The sequence below is a fragment of the Pseudophryne corroboree genome, chromosome 6 (genome assembly GCF_028390025.1).
Source record: "Pseudophryne corroboree isolate aPseCor3 chromosome 6, aPseCor3.hap2, whole genome shotgun sequence".
In the NCBI taxonomy this organism is placed as follows: Eukaryota; Metazoa; Chordata; class Amphibia; order Anura; family Myobatrachidae; genus Pseudophryne; species Pseudophryne corroboree.
In genome coordinates, this window is record NC_086449.1 from 687,488,276 (window position 1) to 687,513,993 (window position 25,718).

At 35.7% G+C, this 25,718-nt stretch overlaps 6 pseudogenes; all 6 read right to left on the reverse strand.

Annotated features, from left to right (window-relative positions):
* Positions 1-2,569: 2,569 nt before the first annotated feature.
* On the reverse strand, positions 2,570-2,688 carry LOC134937313 (5S ribosomal RNA; annotated as a pseudogene).
* Positions 2,689-6,816: 4,128 nt separating this feature from the next.
* LOC134937488 (5S ribosomal RNA) lies at positions 6,817-6,935 on the reverse strand (annotated as a pseudogene).
* Positions 6,936-11,150: 4,215 nt separating this feature from the next.
* On the reverse strand, positions 11,151-11,269 carry LOC134937170 (5S ribosomal RNA; annotated as a pseudogene).
* A 4,035-nt stretch (positions 11,270-15,304) lies between these two features.
* LOC134939194 (5S ribosomal RNA) lies at positions 15,305-15,423 on the reverse strand (annotated as a pseudogene).
* Positions 15,424-19,543: 4,120 nt separating this feature from the next.
* LOC134939195 (5S ribosomal RNA) lies at positions 19,544-19,662 on the reverse strand (annotated as a pseudogene).
* Positions 19,663-23,776: 4,114 nt separating this feature from the next.
* LOC134939196 (5S ribosomal RNA) lies at positions 23,777-23,895 on the reverse strand (annotated as a pseudogene).
* Positions 23,896-25,718: the final 1,823 nt, after the last annotated feature.

A 25,718-nucleotide genomic window follows, 5' to 3' on the forward strand; every position in this document is an offset into this window, starting at 1 on the left:
ATTTCGACATTCTTATAATTGCTGATGATGGCATCTTCCTTCCTAAGAAAATGTCTTTTGAGAGTTAATTTCCTTACAAATTTATTTAAGTCAATGAATGTTTCAAATTTATTAAGACCTCCCATGGGAGCAAAAGTGAGGCCCTTGTTGAGTAAGGATACCTCTGATTTCATCAATATATGTTTTGATAGAATGAATATCCCTTTTTCTCTTAGATCCGTTGTTAGTGTTCTTTTCTTGATCTCTCTCCCTCCTGCTGCCCCAATTTCCTCTTCTTCTGTGTAGCATCTTTTTAGTGGCGATGCTGGTCTGTAATCTTCTTTCAGTGTATTCCTCATTATTTCTTTTCGCCTTGTTCCTAATCATTGGGGTAAAAAAACTTGGTCGGTATTTGATCCCAATCTCTGTAGGGCTGTGAATCTGTTTAATGCTCCTGTGTTTGAGGATGGAGTTGTCAAATCTGAATTCTGTCTTGGTTTTCCTTTTATGGATACTGTTTTCCAATATGATTTAACTGTTCTGTCGTTTGGTTGTCCTGTTGCTCCAAATCTACTCCAATTCTTGATTCGTCCTTGTTCATAATCGTATTTGTCCCTGAGAAAATTTTTCTCTTTGCCTTTAGTGACCTCTTCTTCAATGCGTTCTAGATTTTTGATGAGGACTTTCTCATTGATGTTGTAATCTTCTTTGCCTTTAAATTGTTCCAGTTCTGCCTCTTTGTTTTTGATACTGTTCTCCAATTCTGATAGACATTTTTTCTTCTCCTCAACTAGGAGTTTCATCAGATCAATAGAACAATTGTGCAACACTTTATCCCATTTTTCTAAAAAGGTTGTATCAAGATTGCCAAATGTGGGTTGTTTGGAAATTCTCAGACCTCTTTGTATTTTATCAACTGATATATAATGTTCTAGGCCCTTTATATCCCACCACATTTTTACTTCTTTAGTGAGGAGTCTCTCTATTCCCCAGAACAAATCATCTAAGTCGCAAGGTGGTAGGGGTTCACTATTAGGTTTTTTCTCATTATATATTTTTTTGACACCAATCAATTCTCTTTGTTGTTCAATCTGAATTTCTTAACGTAATTATAATGCTAAATTATTTCCCAGGCTACAGTATTTATTTTTAGCAATAAAAATAAAAATAAAAAACAGAAAAAACTGTCCAACAAATGAAAATTAAGATAAAGACTCTGCAACCCAACATATATGGCTGTTCTGCTTTGGCACTCCCGATATATAGGGTGTCAGCTGATCCCCCAAGTAATATTGGGATGGTAAATCCCTAAATTAATTGAATTTAGGAAGGAAAAGGATGGTGGTAGCGACCGCTGGTGTCTATAAATAAATAAAAAATACTTAAAACAATTAAAACATTTATTAAGAATTCACAATCTTTTTCTAAAAATGGGATACAAGGTAATTTCACATATATAAAAAAATGACATAAAGTGCAAAAAGTTAAAGTGCTTATCTGAGTCAGAGGTCAAATGCTGCCCCATCATACAGACTTCATCAAGTAGAAAAGGCAGAGTGGGACTGGGATCATATTTATACCTGCACTGCTCTTAACTCAGTTATGACATCATATCCTGTTTAATAAAGGTCTATTTTACTATGTAATAAACTTCAAATATAAATATAACTTCCTCCCTGTGGGCAGATGCTATAGCAAACCACATGCAAAATGAGAGTTTTGGAGCTTAAAATAATGTACAGAACATCTTTAAAAGTTCAGTTTCTGTGTATTGGTGGCACTTTCGCCACACTTCCGGTGTCTGGGTGCATTGAAAGTCCGGAGCACGTCACTTCTGCCCCACTTCCGGAACGTTGCCGTGCATGTGCATGCCTTCTCTTATGGTCTCAGTCAAAGTAGAGCCTTAGCTTCTGCTGTGTATATGTCTCCTGATGTGGCGGCCATCTTTCATTAGGTTTCTCTATATGGTTTATGGTGGCGGCCATTTTCTAGTAGCTGGTGGCACTCATGATATAGGACCTTTTCACATGTCCAGGGGCCATTTCCATTGTGGTTAGTGGGAAAAGGAAAACACATTGTAAATTCTCATATACAGTAGTGTAGTGCTAATATTGCAATCGCTATGATTAATATTAGAAACATTTTGTCAAACACCATGTATAGGTCTATTTAGAAAAATGTAAATACTGTTAATTGAATGTAGAGATATGTAAAAATAAGTGTATAAATAAACATGCATGGAAAAATATCTATATAAAAATATAAATATAAATATATAAATATATAAAGAAATATATATAAAAATAATTAAAAATGTATACAAATATATAAAGATAAAAGAAAATGTAGATTTAAAGAGGATTGTGATAGTGCCATGACAATTAACATTTTTAATATATCAGTGATATTAAATATTAAAGTCAATACGTGCACTATTGTATAGCATTTGTTGTAATGGTGCTTTTATGTATTAAAGTGAATATGTGCACTATTGTATAGCTTTGTCATAATGGTGCTTCTATGTGTATTGATATATTAATTATTTGTGTTATCTAGTATGCACAGACAGCATATTCGGTATTACGAGTTTAGTTTACAGCACCTGATCTTCCCAGGTGGTCTCCCTTGCTGGTAATGATCAGGCCCAACACTGCTTTGCTTCCAAGTTCGGTCGAGATTGTGCCTTTCCAGTGTGGTTTGACTGTAGAATATTTTCTTTTTTAACCATGCCTGTGTTGCCCGCTACAGTGAACTAAGTGGTGGTTAATTGACCATAACAGTGTCAATGACTACCAATACAGTGATATAGTGCAGGATGTGAACATGAGTGGGTGGTGGTGGTAGGGAAAGTGGGGTAGGATATGTGGGGTGGAAAATGGGGAATACTGTTCGCTCTCCAGTGTGATGTTCTTTCATAAAAATGGAACAATTTCGTAGTTCTCATTAAACCCCATTGGGTGTAGAGTCCGTAACTGGAATATCCAGAACATCTCTCTTCATGAAAGTTTATTGGCTAAGTCGCCTCCTCTTTCTCCCAGTTTGACCAATTTGATGGCTTTAAAAGTTAATGATTCCGGATTAGACTTGTGTGTTATGTTAAAATGTTTTGAGACAGCATGAGATTCCACCTTGTTCTGTATGTTTCGGATATGTTCTTGTATCCTCATTTTCAATGGTCTTTTCGTTTTTCCGACATATTGCTTTCCACAGTCTCATTCCAACAAATATATGACAGATTGGGTGTTACAATTGATAAAGTCTTTAATTTTATACTCCTTTTTTTCTGAGTCCGTGAAGGTCTTCCTAACCAGATGTAGGAACTTGCATATGTTGCATCTGCCACATTTGTGTGATCCTGTGCATTTAGGTAGTAAACAACTCTCCTCTTGTGCATTAGTTAACATACTTGGGGCCAAAATGTCATTTAGATTCCGTGATTTTCTGAAAATAATTTCAGGGCGTGGAGGTAAAAGTTCTTTGAGAATCGGGTCCATTAGTAAAATTCCCCAATGGTCATTGAGTGAATTGCCAATGGACGCCTCTTGCCGGTTGTATGTTGTAATGGACGCTGTACAATCTTTTTATTTTCTCTATGTTTATATTTCAGCAGTTTTGATCTTTCCAAAGTTTTGGCTTTAGTCACCCACATGTACATGTCTTTCCATTCAAGGTCTTTCAATACGTTTAATACAGATATGGTATCTTTTAAATAAGATGGTAATTATTTCACATAGATTTTTAGAAAAACATCTGCATATTCAGATAGATTTGAGGTAAGTCAATCAATACCTGCCACTATTGGTCTTCCTGGTGGGTTGGACTGATTTTTGTGAATTTTTGGCAGAAAGTGAAATATAGGGGTAGTGGGGTCTAATCTCATTAAATATTGAAATTCACTTTTAGTGATAGTGTCTGTACATAAACTGTTTAATAATAGTATTCGTAATTCTTCAACAAATGCATCTTTCAGATCGCCTATTAATTTTTCGTATGAGGTTTCATTCCCCAATAATCTTAAGGCTTCTTTGGTGTATTTGTCGCGATCCATTATGACCCCTTATGACCCCTTATGACCCCTTTGTCATCTTGTTTTAAGAATATGCCGTTGTTCTTTTGTAGGTTTTTAAGTGCTTCACTTTCTTGGTTTGTGATGTTCTTCTCCTTTATTTTCTCCTGTTAGGTTTCACAAAGGTCCAGTCAGTTCATAACAGATTTTAAGATTGCTCCCTTTGGAATCTAACGGGTAGTATTTTGATACCAGTTTCAGACCTGATTTCGACTGATTCTCATAATTGCTGATGATGGCATCTTCCTTCCTAAGAAAATGTCTTTTGAGAGTTAATTTCCTTACAAATTTATTTAAGTCAATGAATGTTTCAAATTTGTTAAGACCTCCCATGGGAGCAAAAGTGAGGCCCTTGTTGAGTAAGGATACCTCTGGTTTCGTCAATATATGTTTTGATAGAATGAATATCCCTTTTTCTCTTAGATCCGTTGTTAGTGTTCTTTTCTTGATCTCTCTTGCTGCCCCAATTTCCTCTTCTTCTGTGTAGCATCTTTTTAGTGGTGATGCTGGTCTGTAATCTTCTTTCAGTGTATTCCTCATAATTTCTTTTGGCCTTGTTCCTAATCATTGGGGGTAAAAAAACTTTGTCGGTATTTGATCCCAATCTCTGTAGGGCTGTGAATCTGTTTGATGTTCCTGTGTTTGAGGATGGAGTTGTCAAATCTGAATTCTGTCTTGGTTTTCCTTTTATGGGTACTGTTTTCCAATATGATTTAACTGTTCTGTCGTTTGGTTGTCCTGTTGCTCCAAATCTACTCCAATTCTTGATTCGTCCTTGTTCATAATCGTATTTGTCCCTGAGAAAATTTTTCTCTTTGCCTTTAGTGACCTCTTCTTCAATGCGTTCTAGTTTTTTGATGAGGACTTTCTCATTGATGTTGTAATTTTTTTTGCCTTTAAATGGTTCCAGTTCTGCCTCTTTGTTTTTGATACTGTTCTCCAATTCTGATAGACATTTTTTCTTCTCCTCAACTAGGAGTTTCATCAGATCAATAGAACAATTGTGCAACACTTTATCCCATTTTTCTAAAAAGGTTGTATCAAGATTGCCAAATGTGGGTTGTTTGGAAATTCTCAGACCTCTTGCTATTTTATCAACTGATATATAGTGTTCTATGCCCTTTATATCCCACCACATTTTTACTTCTTTAGTGAGGAGTCTCTCTATTCCCCAGAACAAATCATCTAAGTCGCAAGGTGGGAGGGGTTCACTATTAGGTTTTTTCTTATTATATATTTTTTTGACACCAATCAATTCTCTTTGTTGTTCAATCTGAATTTCTTAACGTAATTATAATGCTAAATTATTTCCCAGGCTACAGTATTTATTGTTACCAATAAAAATCACAAAAAAAAACAACAGAAAAAACTGTCCAACAAATGAAAATTAAGATAAAGACTCTGCAACCCAACATATATGGCTGTTCTGCTTTGACACTCCCGATATATAGGGTTTCAGCTGATCCCCAAAGTAATATTGGGATGGTAAATCCCTAAATTAATTGAATTTAGGAAGGAAAAGGATGGTGGTAGCGACCGCCGGTGTCTATAAATAAATAAAAAATACTTAAAACAATTAAAACATTTATTAAGAATTCACAATCTTTTTCTAAAAATGGGATACAAGGTAATTTCACATATATAAAAAAAATGACATAAAGTGCAAAAAGTTAAAGTGCTTATCTGAGTCAGAGGTCAAATGCTGCCCCATCATACAGACTTCATCAAGTAGTAAAGGCAGAGTGGGACTGGGCTCATATTTATACCTGCACTGCTCTTAACTCAGTTATGACATCATATCCCGTTTAATAAAGGTCTATTTTACTATGTAATAAACTTCAAATATAAATATAACTTCCTCCCTGTGGGCAGATGCTATAGCAAACCACATGAAAAATGAGAGTTTTGGAGCTTAAAATAATGTACAGAACATCTTTAAAAGTTCAGTTTCTGTGTATTGGTGGCACTTTCGCCACACTTCTGGTGTCCGGGTGCATTGAAAGTCCGGAGCACGTCACTTCTGCCCCACTTCCGGAATGTTGCCATGCATGTGCATGCCTTCTCTTATGGTCTCAGTCAAAGTAGAGCCTTAGCTTCTGCTGTGTATATGTCTCCTGATGTGGTGGCCATCTTTCATTAGGTTTCTCTGTATGGTTTATGGTGGCGGCCATTTTCTAGTAGCTTGTGGCACTCATGATATAGGACCTTTTCACATGTCCAGGGGCCATTTCTATTGTGGTTAGTGGGAAAAGGAAAACACATTGTAGATTCTCATATACAGTAGTGCTAATATTGCAATCGCTATGATTAATATTAGTAACATTTTGTCAAAAACCATGTATAGGTCTATTTAGAAAAATGTAAATACTGGTAATTGAATGTAGAGATATGTAAAAATAAGTGTATAAATTAACATGCATGGAAAAATATCTATATAAAAATATAAATATAAATATATAAATATATAAAGAAATATATATAAAAATATTTAAAAATGTATACAAATATATAAAGATAAAAGTAAATGGAGATTTAAAGGGGATTGTGATAGTGCCATGACAATTAACATTTTTAATATATCAGTGATATTAAATATTAAAGTCAATACGTGCACTGTTGTATAGCATTTGTTGTAATGGTGCTTTTATGTATTAAAGTGAATATGTGCACTATTGTATAGCTTTGTCATAATGGTGCTTCTATGTGTATTGATATATTAATTATTTGTGTTATCTAGTATGCACAGACAGCATATTCGGTATTACGAGTTTAGTTTACAGCACCTGATCTTCCCAGGTGGTCTCCCTTGCTGGTACTGATCAGGCCCAACACTGCTTTGCTTCCAAGTTCAGTCGAGATTGTGCCTTTCCAGTGTTGTTTGACTGTAGAATATTTTCTTTTTTAACCATGCCTGTGTTGCCCGCTACAGTGAACTAAGTGGTGGTTAATTGACCATAACAGTGTCAATGACTACCAATACAGTGATATAGTGCAGGATGTGAACATGAGTGGGTGGTGGTGGTAGGGAAAGTGGGGTAGGATATGTGGGGTGGAAAATGGGGAATACTGTTCGCTCTTCAGTGTGATGTTCTTTCATAAAAACGGAGCAATTTCGTAGTTCTCATTAAACCCCATTGGGTGTAGAGTCCGTAACTGGAATATCCAGAACATCTCTCTTCATGAAAGTTTATTGGCTAAGTCGCCTCCTCTTTCTCCCAGTTTGACCTTACTCAACAATTTGATGGCTTTAAAAGTTAGTGATTCCGGATTAGACTTGTGTGTTATGTTAAAATGTTTTGAGACAGCATGAGATTCCACCTTGTTCTGTATGTTTCGGATATGTTCTTGTATCCTCATTTTCAATGGTCTTTTCGTTTTTCCCACATATTGCTTTCCACAGTCTCATTCCAACAAATATATGACAGATTGGGTGTTACAATTTATAAAGTCTTTAATTTTATACTCCTTTTTTTCTGAGTCCGTGAAGGTCTTCCTAACCAGATGTAGGAACTTGCATATGTTGCATCTGCCACATTTGTGTGATCCTGTGCATTTAGGTAGTAAACGACTCTCCTCTTGGGCATTAGTTAACATACTTGGGGCCAAAATGTCCTTTAGATTCTGTGATTTTCTGAAAATAATTTCAGGGCGTGGAGGTAAAAGTTCTTTGAGAATCAGGTCCATTAGTAAAATTCCCCAACGGTCATTGAGTGAATTGCCAATGGACGCCTCTTGCCGGTTGTATGTTGTAATGAACGCCGTACAATCTTTTTATTTTCTCTATGTTTATATTCCAGCAGTTTTGATCTTTCCAAAGTTTTGCCTTTAGTCACCCACATGTACGTGTCTTTCCATTCAAGGTCTTTCAATACGTTTAATACAGATATGGTATCTTTTAAATAAGATGGTAATTATTTCACATAGGTTTTTAGAAAAACATCGGCATATTCAGATATATTCGAGGTAAGTCAGTCAATACCTGCCACTAATGGTCTTCCTGGTGGGTTGGACTGATTTTTGTGAATTTTTGGCAGAAAGTGAAATATAGGGGTAGTGGGATCTAATCTCATTAAATATTGAAATTCACTTTTAGTGATAGTGTCTGTACATAAACCGTGTAATAATAGTATTCGTAATTCTTCAACAAATGCATCTTTCAGATTGCCTATTAATTTTTCGTATGAGGTTTCATTCCCCAATAATCTTAAGGCTTCTTTGGTGTATTTGTCGCGATCCATTATGACCCCTTATGACCCCTTATGACCCCTTTGTCAGCTTGTTTTAAGAATATGCCGTTGTTCTTTTGTAGGTTTTTAAGTGGTTCACTTTCTTGGTTTGTGATGTTCTTCTACTTTATTTTCTCCGGTTAGGTTTCACAAAGGTCCAGTCAGTTCATAACAGATTTTAAGATTGCTCCCTTTGGAATCTAACGGGTAGAATTTTGATACCAGTTAGGCTTTACAAAGGTCCAGTCAGTTCATAACAGATTTTAAGATTTCTCCCTTTGGAATCTAACGGGTAGAATTTTGATACCAGTTTCAGACCTGATTTCGACTGATTCTCATAATTGCTGATGATGGCATCTTCCTTCCTAAGAAAATGTCTTTTGAGAGTTAATTTCCTTACAAATTTATTTAAGTCAATGAATGTTTCAAATTTGTTAAGACCTTCCATGGGAGCAAAAGTGAGGCCCTTGTTGAGTAAGGATACCTCTGATTTCATCAATAAATGTTTTGATAGAATGAATATCCCTTTTTCTCTTAGATCCGTTGTTAGTGTTCTTTTCTTGATCTCTCTCCCTCCTGCTGCCCCAATTTCCTCTTCTTCTGTGTAGCATCTTTTTAGTGGTGATGCTGGTCTGTAATCTTCTTTCAGTGTATTCCTCATTATTTATTTTGTCCTTGTTCCTAATCATTGGGGTAAAAAAACTTGGTCGGTATTTGATCCCAATCTCTGTTGGGCTGTGAATCTGTTTGATGCTCCTGTGTTTGAGGATGGAGTTGTCAAATCTGAATTCTGTCTTGGTTTTCCTTTTATGGATACTGTTTTCCAATATGATTTAACTGTTCTGTCGTTTGGTTGTCCTGTTGCTCCAAATCTACTCCAATTCTTGATTCGTCCTTGATCATAATCGTATTTGTCTCTGAGAAAAATTTTCTCTTTGCCTTTTAGTGACCTCTTCTTCAATGCGTTCTAGTTTTTTGATGAGGACTTTCTCATTGATGTTGTAATCTTCTTTGCCTTTAAATGGTTCCAGTTCTGCCTCTTTGTTTTTGATACTGTTCTCCAATTCTGATAGACATTTTTTCTTCTCCTCAACTAGGAGTTTCATCAGATCAATAGAACAGTTGTGAAACACTTTATCCCATTTTTCTAAAAAGGTTGTATCAAGATTGCCAAATGTGGGTTGTTTGGAAATTCTCAGACCTCTTGGTATTTTATTAACTGATATATAGTGTTCTAGGCCCTTTATATCCCACCACATTTTTACTTCTTTAGTGAGGAGTCTCTCTATTCCCAAGAACAAATCATCTAAGTTGCAAGGTGGGAGGGGTTCACTAATAGGTTTTTTCTCATTATATGTTTTTTTGACACCAATCAATTCTCTTTGTTGTTCAATCTAAATTTTTTAACGTAATTATAATGCTATATTATTTCCCAGGCTACAGTAATTATTGTTACCAATAAAAATCACAAAAAAAGCAGAAAAAACTGTCCAACAAATGAAAATTAAGATAAAGACTCTGCAACCCAACATATATGGCTGTTCTGCTTTGACACTCCCGATATATAGGGTGTCTGCTGATCCCCCAAGTAATATTGGGATGGTAAATCCCTAAATTAATTGAATTTAGGAAGGAAAAGGATGAGGTTAGCGACCGCTGGTGTCTATAAATAAATAAAAAATACTGAAAACAATTAAAACATTTATTAAGAATTCACAATCTTTTTCTAAAAATGGGATACAAGGTAATTTCAGATATATAAAAAAATGACATAAAGTGCAAAAAGTTAAAGTGCTTATCTGAGTCAGAGGTCAAATGCTGCCCCATCATACAGACTTCATCAAGTAGTAAAGGCAGAGTGGGACTGGGCTTATATTTATACCTGCACTGCTCTTAACTCAGTTATGACATCATATCCTGTTTAATAAAGGTCTATTTTACTATGTAATAAACTTCAAATATAAATATAACTTCCTCCCTGTGGGCAGATGCTATAGCAAACCACATGAAAACAAGAGTTTTGGAGCTTAAAATAATGTACAGAACATCTTTAAAAGTTCAGTTTCTGTGTATTGGTGGCACTTTCGCCACACTTCTGGTGTCCGGGTGCATTGAAAGTCCGGAGCACGTCACTTCTGCCCCACTTCCGGAATGTTGCCATGCATGTGCATGCCTTCTCTTATGGTCTCAGTCAAAGTAGAGCCTTAGCTTCTGCTATGTATATGTCTCCTGATGTGGTGGCCATCTTTCATTAGGTGTCTCTATATGGTTTATTGTGGTGGCCATTTTCTAGTAGCTTGTGTCACTCATGATATAGGACCTTTTCACATGTCCAGGGGCCATTTCCATTGTGGTTAGTGGGAAAAGGAAAACACATTGTAAATTCTCATATACAGAAGTGCTAATATTGCAATCGCTATGATTAATATTAGTAACATTTTGTCAAAAACCATGTATAGGTCTATTTAGAAAAATGTAAATACTGGTAATTGAATGTAGAGATATGTAAAAATAAGTGTATAAATAAACATGCATGGAAAAATATCTATATAAAAATATAAATATATAAATATATAAAGAAATATACATAAAATATTTAAAAATGTATACAAATATATAAAGATAAAAGAAAATGGAGATTTAAAGAGGATTGTGATAGTGCCATGACAATTAACATTTTTAATATATCAGTGATATTAAATATTAAAGTCAATACGTGCACTATTGTATAGCATTTGTTGTAATGGTGCTTTTATGTATTAAAGTGAATATGTGCACTATTGTATAGCTTTGTCATAATGGTGCTTCTATGTGTATTGATATATTAATTATTTGTGTTATCTAGTATGCACAGACAGCATATTCGGTATTACGAGTTTAGTTTACAGCACCTGATCTTCCCAGGTGGTCTCCCTTGCTGGTACTGATCAGGCCCAACACTGCTTTGCTTCCAAGTTCGGTCGAGATTGTGCCTTTTCAGTGTGGTTTGACAGTAGAATATTTTCTTTTTTAACCATGCCTGTGTTGCCCGCTACAGTGAACTAAGTGGTGGTTAATTGACCATAACAGTGTCAATGACTACCAATACAGTGATATAGTGCAGGATGTGAACATGAGTGGGTGGTGGTGGTAGGGAAAGTGGGGTAGGATATGTGGGGTGGAAAATGGGGAATACTGTTCGCTCTTCAGTGTGATGTTCTTTCATAAAAACGGAGCAATTTCGTAGTTCTCATTAAACCCCATCGGGTGTAGAGTCCGTAACTGGAATATCCAGAACATCTCTCTTCATGAAAGTTTATTGGCTAAGTCGCCTCCTCTTTCTCCCAGTTTGACCAATTTGATGGCTTTAAAAGTTAGTGATTCCGGATTAGACTTGTGTGTTATGTTAAAATGTTTTGAGACAGCATGAGATTCCACCTTGTTCTGTATGTTTCGGATATGTTCTTGTATCCTCATTTTCAATGGTCTTTTCGTTTTTCCGACATATTGCTTTCCACAATCTCATTCCAACAAATATATGACAGATTGGGTGTTACAATTGATAAAGTCTTTAATTTTATACTCCTTTTTTTCTGAGTCCGTGAAGGTCTTCCTAACCAGATGTAGGAACTTGCATATGTTGCATCTGCCACATTTGTGTGATCCCGTGCATTTAGGTAGTAAACAACTCTCCTCTTGTGCATTAGTTAACATACTTGGGGCCAAAATGTCCTTTAGATTCCGTGATTTTCTGAAAATAATTTCAGGGCATGGAGGTAAAAGTTCTTTGAGAATCAGGTCCATTAGTAAAATTCCACAATGGTCATTGAGTGAATTGCCAATGGATGCCTGTTGACGGTTGTATGTTGTAATGAACGCCGTACAATCTTTTTATTTTCTCTATGTTTATATTCCAGCAGTTTTGATCTTTCCAAAGTTTTGGCTTTAGTCACCCACATGTACGTGTCTTTCCATTCAAGGTCTTTCAATACGTTTAATACAGATATGGTATCTTTTAAATAAGATGGTAATTATTTCACATAGGTTTTTAGAAAAACATCAGCATATTCAGATAGATTCGAGGTAAGTCAGTCAATACCTGCCACTATTGGTCTTCCTGGTGGGTTGGACTGATTTTTGTGAATTTTTGGCAGAAAGAGAAATATAGGGGTAGTGGGGTCTAATCTCATTAAATATTGAAATTCACTTTTAGTGATAGTGTCTGTACATAAAGCGTGTAATAATAGTATTCGTAATTCTTCAACAAATGCATCTTTCAGATCGCCTATTAATTTTTCGTATGAGGTTTCATTCCCCAATAATCTTAAGGCTTCTTTGGTGTATTTGTCGCGATCCATTATGACCCCTTATGACCCCTTATGACCCCTTTGTCAGCTTGTTTTAAGAATATGCCATTGTTCTTTTGTAGGTTTTTAAGTGCTTCACTTTCTTGGTTTGTGATGTTCTTCTCCTTTATTTTCTCCGGTTAGGTTTCACAAAGGTCCAGTCAGTTCATAACAGATTTTAAGATTGCTCCCTTTGGAATCTAACGGGTAGTATTTTGTTACCAGTTTCAGACCTGATTTCGACTGATTCTCATAATTGCTGATGATGGCATCTTCCTTCCTAAGAAAATGTCTTTTGAGAGTTAATTTCCTTACAAATGTATTTAAGTCAATGAATGTTTCAAATTTGTTAAGACCTCCCATGGGAGCAAAAGTGAGGACCTTGTTGAGTAAGGATACCTCTGATTTCATCAATATATGTTTTGATAGAATGAATATCCCTTTTTCTCTTAGATCCGTTGTTAGTGTTCTTTTCTTGATCTCTCTCCCTCCTGCTGCCCCAATTTCCTCTTCTTCTGTGTAGCATCTTTTTAGTGGTGATGCTGGTCTGTAATCTTCTTTCAGTGTATTCCTCATTATTTCTTTTGGCCTTGTTCCTAATCATTGGGGTAAAAAAACTTGGTCGGTATGTGATCCCAATCTCTGTAGGGCTGTGAATCTGTTTGATGTTCCTGTGTTTGAGGATGGAGTTGTCAAATCTGAATTCTGTCATGGTTTTCCTTTTATGGGTACTGTTTTCCAATATGATTTAACTGTTCTGTCATTTGGTTGTCCTGTTGCTCCAAATCTACTCCAATTCTTGATTCGTCCTTGTTCATAATCGTATTTGTCCCTGAGAAAATTTTTCTCTTTGCCTTTAGTGACCTCTTCTTCAATGCGTTCTAGTTTTTTGATGAGGACTTTCTCATTGATGTTGTAATCTTCTTTGCCTTTAAATGGTTCCAGTTCTGCCTCTTTGTTTTTGATACTGTTCTCCAATTCTGATAGACATTTTTTCTTCTCCTCAACTAGGAGTTTCACCAGATCAATAGAACAATTGTGCAACACTTTATCCCATTTTTCTAAAAAGGTTGTATCAAAATTGCCAAATGTGGGTTGTTTGGAAATTCTCAGACCTCTTGGTATTTTATCAACTGATATATAGTGTTCTAGGCCCTTTATATCCCACCACATTTTTACTTCTTTAGTAAGGAGTCTCTCTATTCCCCAGAACAAATCATCTAAGTCGCAAGGTGGGAGGGGTTCACTATTAGGTATTTTCTCATTATATGTTTTTTTGACACCAATCAATTCTCTTTGTTGTTCAATCTGAATTTCTTAATGTAATTAAAATGCTAAATTATTTCCCAGGCTACAGTATTTATTGTTACCAATAAAAATCACAAAAAAAGCAGAAAAAACTGTCCAACAAATGAAAATTAAGATAAAGACTCTGCAACCCAACATATATGGCTGTTCTGCTTTGACACTCCCGATATATAGGGTGTCTGCTGATCCCCCAAGTAATATTGGGTGGCAAATCCCTAAATTAATTGAATTTAGGAAGGAAAAGGATGGGGGTAGCGACCGCTGGTGTCTATAAATAAAGTGCAATAAAGTGCAAAAAGTTAAAGTGCTTATCTGAGTCAGAGGTCAAATGCTGCCCCATCATACAGACTTCATCAAGTAGTAAAGGCAGAGTGGGACTGGGCTTATATTTATACCTGCACTGCTCTTAACTCAGTTATGACATCATATCCTGTTTAATAAAGGTCTATTTTACTATGTAATAAACTTCAAATATAAATATAACTTCCTTCCTGTGGGCAGATGCTATAGCAAACCACATGAAAAACAAGAGTTTTGGAGCTTAAAATAATGTACAGAACATCTTTAAAAGTTCAGTTTCTGTGTATTGGTGGCACTTTCGCCACACTTCTGGTCTCCGGGTGCATTGAAAGTCCGGAGCACGTCACTTCTGCCCTACTTCCGGAACGTTGCCATGCATGTGCATGCCTTCTCTTATGGTCTCAGTCAAAGTAGAGCCTTAGCTTCTGCTGTGTATATGTCTCCTGATGTGGTGAGCATCTTTCATTAGGTTTCTCTATATGGTTTATGGTGGCGCTCATTTTCTAGTAGCTTGTGGCACTCATGATATAGGACCTTTTCACATGCCCAGGGGCCATTTCCATTGTGGTTAGTGGGAAAAGGAAAACACATGGTAAATTCTCATATACAGAAGGGCTAATATTGCAATCGCTATGATTAATATTAGTAACATTTTGTCAAAAACCATGTATAGGTCTATTTAGAAAAATGTAAATACTGGTAATTGAATGTAGAGATATGTAAAAATAAGTGTATAAATAAACATGCATGGAAAAATATCTATATAAAAATATAAATATAAATATATAAATATATAAAGAAATATATATAAAAATATTTAAAAATGTATACAAATATATAAAGATAAAAGAAAATGGAGATTTAAAGAGGATTGTGATAGTGCCATGACAATTAACATTTTTAATATATCAGTGATATTAAATATTAAAGTCAATACGTGCACTATTGTATAGCATTTGTTGTAATGGTGCTTTTATGTATTAAAGTGAATATGTGCACTATTGTATAGCTTTGTCATAATGGTGCTTCTATGTGTATTGTTATATTAATTATTTGTGTTATCTAGTATGCACAGACAGCATATTCGGTATTACGAGTTTAGTTTACAGCACCTGATCTTCCCAGGTGGTCTCCCTTGCTGGTACTGATCAGGCCCAACACTGCTTTGCTTCCAAGTTCGGTCGAGATTGTGCCTTTCCAGTGTGGTTTGACTGTAGAATATTTTCTTTTTTAACCATGCCTGTGTTGCCCGCTACAGTGAACTAAGTGGTGGTTAATTGACCATAACAGTGTCAATGACTACCAATACAGTGATATAGTGCAGGATGTGAACATGAGTGGGTGGTGGTGGTAGGGAAAGTGGGGTAGGATATGTGGGGTGGAAAATGGGGAATACTGTTCGCTCTTCAGTGTGATGTTCTTTCATAAAAACGGAGCAATTTCGTAGTTCTCATTAAACCCCATCGGGTGTAGAGTCCGTAACTGGAATATCCAGAACATCTCTCTTCATGAAAGTTTATTGGCTAAGTCGCCTCCTCTTTCTCCCAGTTTGACCAATTTGATGGCTTTAAAAGTTAGTGATTCCGGATTAGACTTGTGTGTTATGTTAAAATGTTTTGAGACAGCATGAGATTCCACCTTGTTCTGTATGTTTCGGATATGTTCTTGTATCCTCATTTTCAATGGTCTTTTCGTTTTTCCGACATATTGCTTTCCACAGTCTCATTCCAACAAATATATGACAGATTGGGTGTTACAATTGATAAAGTCTTTAATTTTATACTCCTTTTTTTCTGAGTCCGTGAAGGTCTTCCTAACCAGATGTAGGAACTTGCATATGTTGCATCTTCTACATTGGTGTGATCCTGTGCATTTAGGTAGTAAACGACTCTCCTCTTGTGCATTAGTTAACATACTTGGGGCCAAAATGTCCTTTAGATTCTGTGATTTTCTGAAAATAATTTCAGGGCGTGGAGGTAAAAGTTCTTTGAGAATCAGGTCCATTAGTAAAATTCCCCAATGGTCATTGAGTGAATTGCCAATGGACGCCTCTTGCCGGTTGTATGTTGTAATGAACGCCGTACAATCTTTTTATTTTCTCTATGTTTATATTCCAGCAGTTTTGATCTTTCCAAAGTTTTGGCTTTAGTCACCCACATGTACGTGTCTTTCCATTCAAGGTCTTTCAATACGTTTAATACAGATATGGTATCTTTTAAATAAGATGGTAATTATTTCACATAGGTTTTTAGAAAAACATCAGCATATTCAGATAGATTTGAGGTAAGTCAGTCAATACCTGCCACTATTGGTCTTCCTGGTGGGTTGGACTGATTTATGTGAATTTTTGGCAGAAAGTGAAATATAGGGGTAGTGGGGTCTAATCTCATTAAATATTGAAATTCACTTTTAGTGATAGTGTCTGTACATAAAGCGTGTAATAATAGTATTCGTAATTCTTCAACAAATGCATCTTTCAGATCGCCTATTAATTTTTCGTATGAGGTTTCATTCCCCAATAATCTTAAGGCTTCTTTGGTGTATTTGTCGCGATCCATTATGACCCCTTATGACCCCTTATGACCCCTTTGTCAGCTTGTTTTAAGAATATGCCGTTGTTCTTTTGTAGGTTTTTAAGTGCTTCACTTTCTTGGTTTGTGATGTTCTTCTACTTTATTTTCTCCGGTTAGGTTTCACAAAGGTCCAGTCAGTTCATAACAGACTTTGAGATTGCTCCCTTTGGAATCTAACGGGTAGTATTTTGATACCAGTTTCAGACCTGATTTCGACTGATTCTCATAATTGCTGATGATGGCATCTTCCTTCCTAAGAAAATGTCTTTTGAGAGTTAATTTCCTTACAAATGTATTTAAGTCAATGAATGTTTCAAATTTGTTAAGACCTCCCATGGGAGCAAAAGTGAGGCCCTTGTTAAGTAAGGATACCTCTGATTTCATTAATATATGTTTTGATAGAATGAATATCCCTTTTTCTCTTAGATCCGTTGTTAGTGTTCTTTTCTTAATCTCTCTCCCTCCTGCTGCCCCAATTTCCTCTTCTTCTGTGTAGCATCTTTTTAGTGGTGATGATGGTCTGTAATCTTCTTTCAGTGTATTCCTCATTATTTCTTTTGGCCTTGTTCCAAATCATTGGGGTAAAAAAACTTGGTCGGTATGTGATCCCAATCTCTGTAGGGCTGTGAATCTGTTTGATGTTCCTGTGTTTGAGGATGGAGTTGTCAAATCTGAATTCTGTCTTGGTTTTCCTTTTATGGGTACTGTTTTCCAATATGATTTAACTGTTCTGTCATTTGGTTGTCCTGTTGCTCCAAATCTACTCCAATTCTTCATTCGTCCTTGTTCATAATCGTATTTGTCCCTGAGAAAATTTTTCTCTTTGCCTTTAGTGACCTCTTCTTCAATGCGTTCTAGTTTTCTGATGAGGACTTTCTCATTGATGTTGTAATCTTCTTTGCCTTTAAATGGTTACAGTTCTGCCTCTTTGTTTTTGATACTGTTCTCCAATTCTGATAGACATTTTTTCTTCTCCTCAACTAGGAGTTTCATCAGATCAATAGAACAATTGTGCAACACTTTATCCCATTTTTCTAAAAAGGTTGTATCAAGATTGCCAAATGTGGGTTGTTTGGAAATTCTCAGACCTCTTGCTATTTTATCAACTGATATATAGTGTTCTAGGCCCTTTATATCCCACCACATTTTTACTTCTTTAGTGAGGAGTCTCTCTATTCCCCAGAACAAATCATCTAAGTCGCAAGGTTCACTATTAGGTTTTTTCTCATTATATATTTTTTTGACACCAATCAATTCTCTTTGTTGTTCAATCTGAATTTCTTAATGTAATTATAATGCTAAATTATTTCCCAGGCTACAGTAATTATTGTTACCAATAAAAATCACAAAAAAAGCAGAAAAAACTGTCCAACAAATGAAAATTGAGATAAAGACTCTGCAACCCAACATATATGGCTGTTCTGCTTTGACACTCCCGATATATAGGGTGTCTGCTGATCCCCCAAGTAATATTGGGATGGCAAATCACTAAATTAATTGAATTTAGGAAGGAAAAGGATGGGGGTAGTGACTGCTGGTGTCTATAAATAAATAAAAAATACTTAAAACAATTAAAACATTTATTAAGAATTCACAATCTTTTTCTAAAAATGGGATACAAGGTAATTTCACATATATAAAAAAATGACATAAAGTGCAAAAAGTTAAAGTGCTTATCTGAGTCAGAGGTCAAATGCTGTGCCATCATACAGACTTCATCAAGTAGTAAAGGCAGAGTGGGACTGGGCTTATATTTATACCTGCACTGCTCTTAACTCAGTTATGACATCATATCCTGTTTAATAAAGGTCTACTTTACTATGTAATAAACTTCAAATATAAATATACCTTCCTCCCTGTGGGGCAGATGCTATAGCAAACCACATGAAAAACAAGAGTTTTGGAGCTTAAAATAATGTACAGAACATCTTTAAAAGTTCAGTTTCTGTGTATTGGTGGCACTTTCGCCACACTTCTGGTCTCCGGGTGCATTGAAAGTCCGGAGCACGTCACTTCTGCCCTACTTCCGGAACGTTGCCATGCATGTGCATGCCTTCTCTTATGGTCTCAGTCAAAGTAGAGCCTTAGCTTCTGCTGTGTATATGTCTCCTGATGTGGTGGGCATCTTTCATTAGGTTTCTCTATAAGGTTTATGGTGGCGGCCATTTTCTAGTAGCTTGTGGCACTCATAATATAGGACCTTTTCACATGTCCAGGGACCATTTCCATTGTGGTTAGTGGGAAAAGGAAAACACATTGTAAATTCTCATATACAGAAGGGCTAATATTGCAATCGCTATGATTAATATTAGTAACATTTTGTCAAAAACCATGTATAGGTCTATTTAGAAAAATGTAAATACTGGTAATTGAATGTAGAGATATGTAAAAATAAGTGTATAAATAAACATGCATGGAAAAATATCTATATAAAAATATAAATATAAATATATAAATATATAAAGAAATATATATAAAAATATTTAAAAATGTATACAAATATATAAAGATAAAAGAAAATGGAGATTTAAAGAGGATTGTGATAGTGCCATGACAATTAACATTTTTAATATATCAGTGATATTAAATATTAAAGTCAATACGTGCACTATTGTATAGCATTTGTTGTAATGGTGCTTTTATGTATTAAAGTGAATATGTGCACTATTGTATAGCTTTGTCATAATGGTGCTTCTATGTGTATTGATATATTAATTATTTGTGTTATCTAGTAAGCACAGACAGCATATTCGGTATTACGAGTTTAGTTTACAGCACCTGATCTTCCCAGGTGGTCTCCCTTGCTGGTACTGATCAGGCCCAACACTGCTTTGCTTCCAAGTTCGGTCGAGATTGTGCCTTTCCAGTGTGGTTTGACTGTAGAATATTTTCTTTTTTAACTATGCCTGTGTTGCCCGCTACAGTGAACTAAGTGGTGGTTAATTGACCATAACAGTGTCAATGACTACCAATACAGTGATATAGTGCAGGATGTGAACATGAGTGGGTGGTGGTGGTAGGGAAAGTGGGGTAGGATATGTGGGGTGGAAAATGGGGAATACTGTTCGCTCTTCAGTGTGATGTTCTTTCATAAAAACGGAGCAATTTCGTAGTTCTCATTAAACCCCATCGGGTGTAGAGTCCGTAACTGGAATATCCAGAACATCTCTCTTCATGAAAGTTTATTGGCTAAGTCGCCTCCTCTTTCTCCCAGTTTGACCAATTTGATGGCTTTAAAAGTTAGTGATTCTGGATTAGACTTGTGTGTTATGTTAAAATGTTTTGAGACAGCATGAGATTCCACCTTGTTTTGTATGTTCCGGATATGTTCTTGTATCCTCATTTTCAATGGTCTTTTCGTTTTTCCGACATATTGCTTTCCACAGTCTCATTCCAACAAATATATGACAGATTGGGTGTTACAATTGATAAAGTCTTTAATTTTATACTCCTTTTTTTCTGAGTCCGTGAAGGTCTTCCTAACCAGATGTAGGAACTTGCACATGTTGCATCTTCTACATTTGTGTGATCCTGTGCATTTAGGTAGTAAACGACTCTCCTCCTGTGCATTAGTTAACATACTTGGGGCCAAAATGTCCTTTAGATTCCGTGATTTTCTGAAAATAATTTCAGGGCGTGGAGGTAAAAGTTCTTTGAGAATCAGGTCCATTAGTAAAATTCCCCAATGGTCATTGAGTGAATTGCCAATGGACGCCTCTTGCCGGTTGTATGTTGTAATGAACGCCGTACAATCTTTTTATTTTCTCTATGTTTATATTCCAGCAGTTTTGATATTTCCAAAGTTTTGGCTTTAGTCACCCACATGTACGTGTCTTTCCATTCAATGTCTTTCAATACGTTTAATACAGATATGGTATCTTTTAAATAAGATGGTAATTATTTCACATAGGTTTTTAGAAAAACATCGGCATAGTCAGATAGATTCGAGGTAAGTCAGTCAATACCTGCCACTATTGGTCTTCCTGGTGGGTTGGACTGATTTTTGTGAATTTTTGGCAGAAAGTGAAATATAGGGGTAGTGGGGTCTAATCTCATTAAATATTGAAATTCACTTTTAGTGATAGTGTCTGTACATAAAGCGTGTAATAATAGTATACGGAATTCTTCAACAAATTCATCTTTCAGATCGCCTATTAATTTTTCGTATGAGGTTTCATTCCCCAATAATCTTAAGGCTTCTTTGGTGTATTTGTTGCGATCCATTATGACCCCTTATGACCCCTTATGACCACTTTGTCAGCTTGTTTTAAGAAAATGCCGTTGTTCTTTTGTAGGTTTTTAAGTGCTTCACTTTCTTGGTTTGTGATGTTCTTCTACTTTATTTTCTCCGGTTAGGTTTCACAAAGGTCCAGTCAGTTCATAACAGACTTTAAGATTGCTCCCTTTGAAATCTAACGGGTAGTATTTTGATACCAGTTTCAGACCTGATTTCGACTGATTCTCATAATTGATGATGGCATCTTCTTTCCTAAGAAAATGTCTTTTGAGAGTTAATTTCCTTACAAATTTATTTAAGTCAATGAATGTTTCAAATTTGTTAAGACCTCCCATGGGAGCAAAAGTGAGGCCCTTGTTGAGTAAGGATACCTCTGATTTCATCAATATATGTTTTGATAGAATGAATATAACTTTTTCTCTTAGATCCGTTGTTAGTGTTCTTTTCTTGATCTCCCTCCTGCTGCCCCAATTTCCTCTTCTTCTGTGTAGCATCTTTTTAGTGGTGATGCTGGTCTGTAATCTTCTTTCAGTGTATTCCTCATTATTTCTTTTGGCCTTGTTCCTAATCATTGGGGTAAAAAAACTTGGTCGGTATTTGATCCCAATCTCTGTAGGGCTGTGAATCTGTTTGATGTTCCTGTGTTTGAGGATGGAGTTGTCAAATTTGAATTCTGTCTTGGTTTTCCTTTTATGGATACTGTTTTCCAATATGATTTAACTGTTCTGTCGTTTGGTTGTCCTGTTGCTCCAAATCTACTCCAATTCTTGATTCGTCCTTGTTCATAATCGTATTTGTCCCTGAGAAAATTTTTCTCTTTGCCTTTAGTGACCTCTTCTTCAATGCGTTGTAGTTTTTTGATGAGGACTTTCTCATTGATGTTGTAATCTTCTTTGCCTTTAAATGGTTCCAGTTCTGCCTCTTTGTTTTTGATAATGTTCTCCAATTCTGATAGACATTTTTTCTTCTCCTCAACTATGAGTTTCATCAGATCAATAGAACAGTTGTGCAACACTTTATCCCATTTTTCTAAAAAGGTTGTATCAAGATTGCCAAATGTGGGTTGTTTGGAAATTCTCAGACCTCTTGGTATTTTATCAACTGATATATAGTGTTCTAGGCCCTTTATATCCGACCACATTTGTACTTCTTTAGTGAGGAGTCTCTCTATTCCCCAGAACAAATCATCTAAGTCGCAAGGTGGGAGGGGTTCACTATTAGGTTTTTCTCATTATATATTTTTTTGACAACAATCAATTCTCTTTGTTGTTCAATCTGAATTTCTTAACGTAATTATAATGCTAAATTATTTCCCAGGCTACAGTAATTATTGTTACCAATAAAAATCACAAAAAAAGCGGAAAAAACTGTCCAACAAATGAAAATTAAGATAAAGACTCTGCAACCCAACATATATGGCTGTTCTGCTTTGACACTCCCGATATATAGGGTGTCTGCTGATCCCCAAGTAATATTGGGATGGTAAATCCCTAAATTAATTGAATTTAGGAAGGAAAAGGATGGGGGTATCGACCGCTGGTGTCTATAAATAAATAAAAAATACTTAAAACAATTAAAACATTTATTAACAATTCACAATCTTTTTCTAAAAATGGGATACAAGGTAATTTCACATATATAAAAAAAATGACATAAAGTGCAAAAAGTTAAATTGCTTATCTGAGTCAGAGGTCAAATGCTGCCCCATCATACAGACTTCATCAAGTATTAAAGACAGAGTGGGACTGGGCTCATATTTATACCTGCACTGCTCTTAACTCAGTTATGACATCATATCCTGTTTAATAAAGGTCTATTTTACTATGTAATAAACTTCAAATATAAATATAACTTCCTCCCTGTGGGCAGATGCTATAGCAAACCACATGAAAAACGAGAGTTTTGGAGCTTAAAATAATGTACAGAACATCTTTAAAAGTTAAGTTTCTGTGTATTGGTGGCACTTTCGCCACACTTCTGGTGTCCGGGTGCATTGAAAGTCCGGAGCACGTCACTTCTGCCCCACTTCCGGAACGTTGCCATGCATGTGCATGCCTTCTCTTATGGTCTCAGTCAAAGTAGAGCCTAAGCTTCTGCTGTGTATATGTCTCCTGATGTGGTGGCCATCTTTCATTAGGTGTCTCTATATGGTTTATGGTGGCGGCCATTTTCTAGTAGCTTGTGTCACTCATGATATAGGACCTTTTCACATGTCCAGGGGCCATTTCCATTGTGGTTAGTGGGAAAAGGAAAACACATTGTAAATTCTCATATACAGAAGTGCTAATATTGCAATCGCTATGATTAATATTAGTAACATTTTGTCAAAAACCATGTATAGGTCTATTTAGAAAAATGTAAATACTGGTAATTGAATGTAGAGATATGTAAAAATAAGTGTATAAATAAACATGCATGGAAAAATATCTATATAAAAATATAAATATATAAATATATAAAGAAATATACATAAAAATATTTAAAAATGTATACAAATATATAAAGATAAAAGAAAATGGAGATTTAAAGAGGATTGTGATAGTGCCATGACAATTAACATTTTTAATATATCAGTGATATTAAATATTAAAGTCAATACGTGCACTATTGTATAGCATTTGTTGTAATGGTGCTTTTATGTATTAAAGTGAATATGTGCACTATTGTATAGCTTTGTCATAATGGTGCTTCTATGTGTATTGATATATTAATTATTTGTGTTATCTAGTATGCACAGACAGCATATTCGGTATTACGAGTTTAGTTTACAGCACCTGATCTTCCCAGGTGGTCTCCCTTGCTGGTACTGATCAGGCCCAACACTGCTTTGCTTCCAAGTTCGGTCGAGATTGTGCCTTTCCAGTGTGGTTTGACTGTAGAATATTTTCTTTTTTAACCATGCCTGTGTTGCCCGCTACAGTGAACTAAGTGGTGGTTAATTGACCATAACAGTGTCAATAAATACCAATACAGTGATATAGTGCTGGATGTGAACATGAGTGGGTGGTGGTGGTAGGGAAAGTGGGGTAGGATATGTGGGGTGGAAAATGGGGAATACTGTTCGCTCTTCAGTGTGATGTTCTTTCATAAAAACGGAGCAATTTCGTAGTTCTCATTAAACCCCATCGGGTGTAGAGTCCGTAACTGGAATATCCAGAACATCTCTCTTCATGAAAGTTTATTGGCTAAGTCGCCTCCTCTTTCTCCCAGTTTGACCAATTTGATGGCTTTAAAAGTTAGTGATTCCGGATTAGACTTGTGTGTTAAAATGTTTTGAGACAGCATGAGATTCCACCTTGTTCTGTATGTTTCGGATATGTTCTTGTATCCTCATTTTCAATGGTCTTTTCGTTTTTCCGACATATTGCTTTCCACAGTCTCATTCCAACAAATATATGACAGATTGGGTGTTACAATTGATAAAGTCTTTAATTTTATACTCCTTTTTTTCTGAGTCCGTGAAGGTCTTCCTAACCAGATGTAGGAACTTGCATATGTTGCATCTGCCACATTTGTGTGATCCTGTGCATTTAGGTAGTAAACAACTCTCCTCTTGTGCATTAGTTAACATACTTGGGGCCAAAATGTCATTTAGATTCCGTGATTTTTTGAAAATAATTTCAGGGCGTGGAGGTAAAAGTTCTTTGAGAATCAGGTCCATTAGTAAAATTCCACAATGGTCATTGAGTGAATTGCCAATGGATGCCTGTTGACGGTTGTATGTTGTAATGAACGCCGTACAATCTTTTTATTTTCTCTATGTTTATATTCCAGCAGTTTTGATCTTTCCAAAGTTTTGGCTTTAGTCACCCACATGTACGTGTCTTTCCATTCAATGTCTTTCAATACGTTTAATACAGATATGGTATCTTTTAAATAAGATGGTAATTATTTCACATAGGTTTTTAGAAAAACATCAGCATATTTAGATAGATTCGAGGTAAGTCAGTCAATACCTGCCACTTTTGGTCTTCCTGGTGGGTTGGACTGATTTTTGTGAATTTTTGGCAGAAAGTAAAATATAGGGGTAGTGGGGTCTAATCTCATTAAATATTGAAATTCACTTTTAGTGCTAGTGTCTGTACATAAAGCGTGTAATGATAGTATTTATAATTCTTCAACAAATGCATCTTTCAGATCGCCTATTAATTTTTCGTATGAGGTTTCATTCCCCAATAATCTTAAGGCTTCTTTGGTGTATTTGTCGCGATCCATTATGACCCCTTATGACCCCTTATGACCCCTTTGTCAGCTTGTTTTAAGAATATGCCGTTGTTCTTTTGTAGGTTTTTAAGTGCTTCACTTTCTTGGTTTGTGATGTTCTTCTCCTTTATTTTCTCCGGTTAGGTTTCACAAAGGTCCAGTCAGTTCATAACAGACTTTAAGGTTGCTCCCTTTGGAATCTAACGGGTAGTATTTTGATACCAGTTTCAGACCTGATTTCGACTGATTCTCATAATTGCTGATGATGGCATCTTCCTTCCTAAGAAAATGTCTTTTGAGAGTTAATTTCCTTACAAATGTATTTAAGTCAATGAATGTTTCAAATTTGTTAAGACCTCCCATGGGAGCAAAAGTGAGGACCTTGTTGAGTAAGGATACCTCTGATTTCATCAATATATGTTTTGATAGAATGAATATCCCTTTTTCTCTTAGATCCGTTGTTAGTGTTCTTTTCTTGATCTCTCTCCCTCCTGCTGCCCC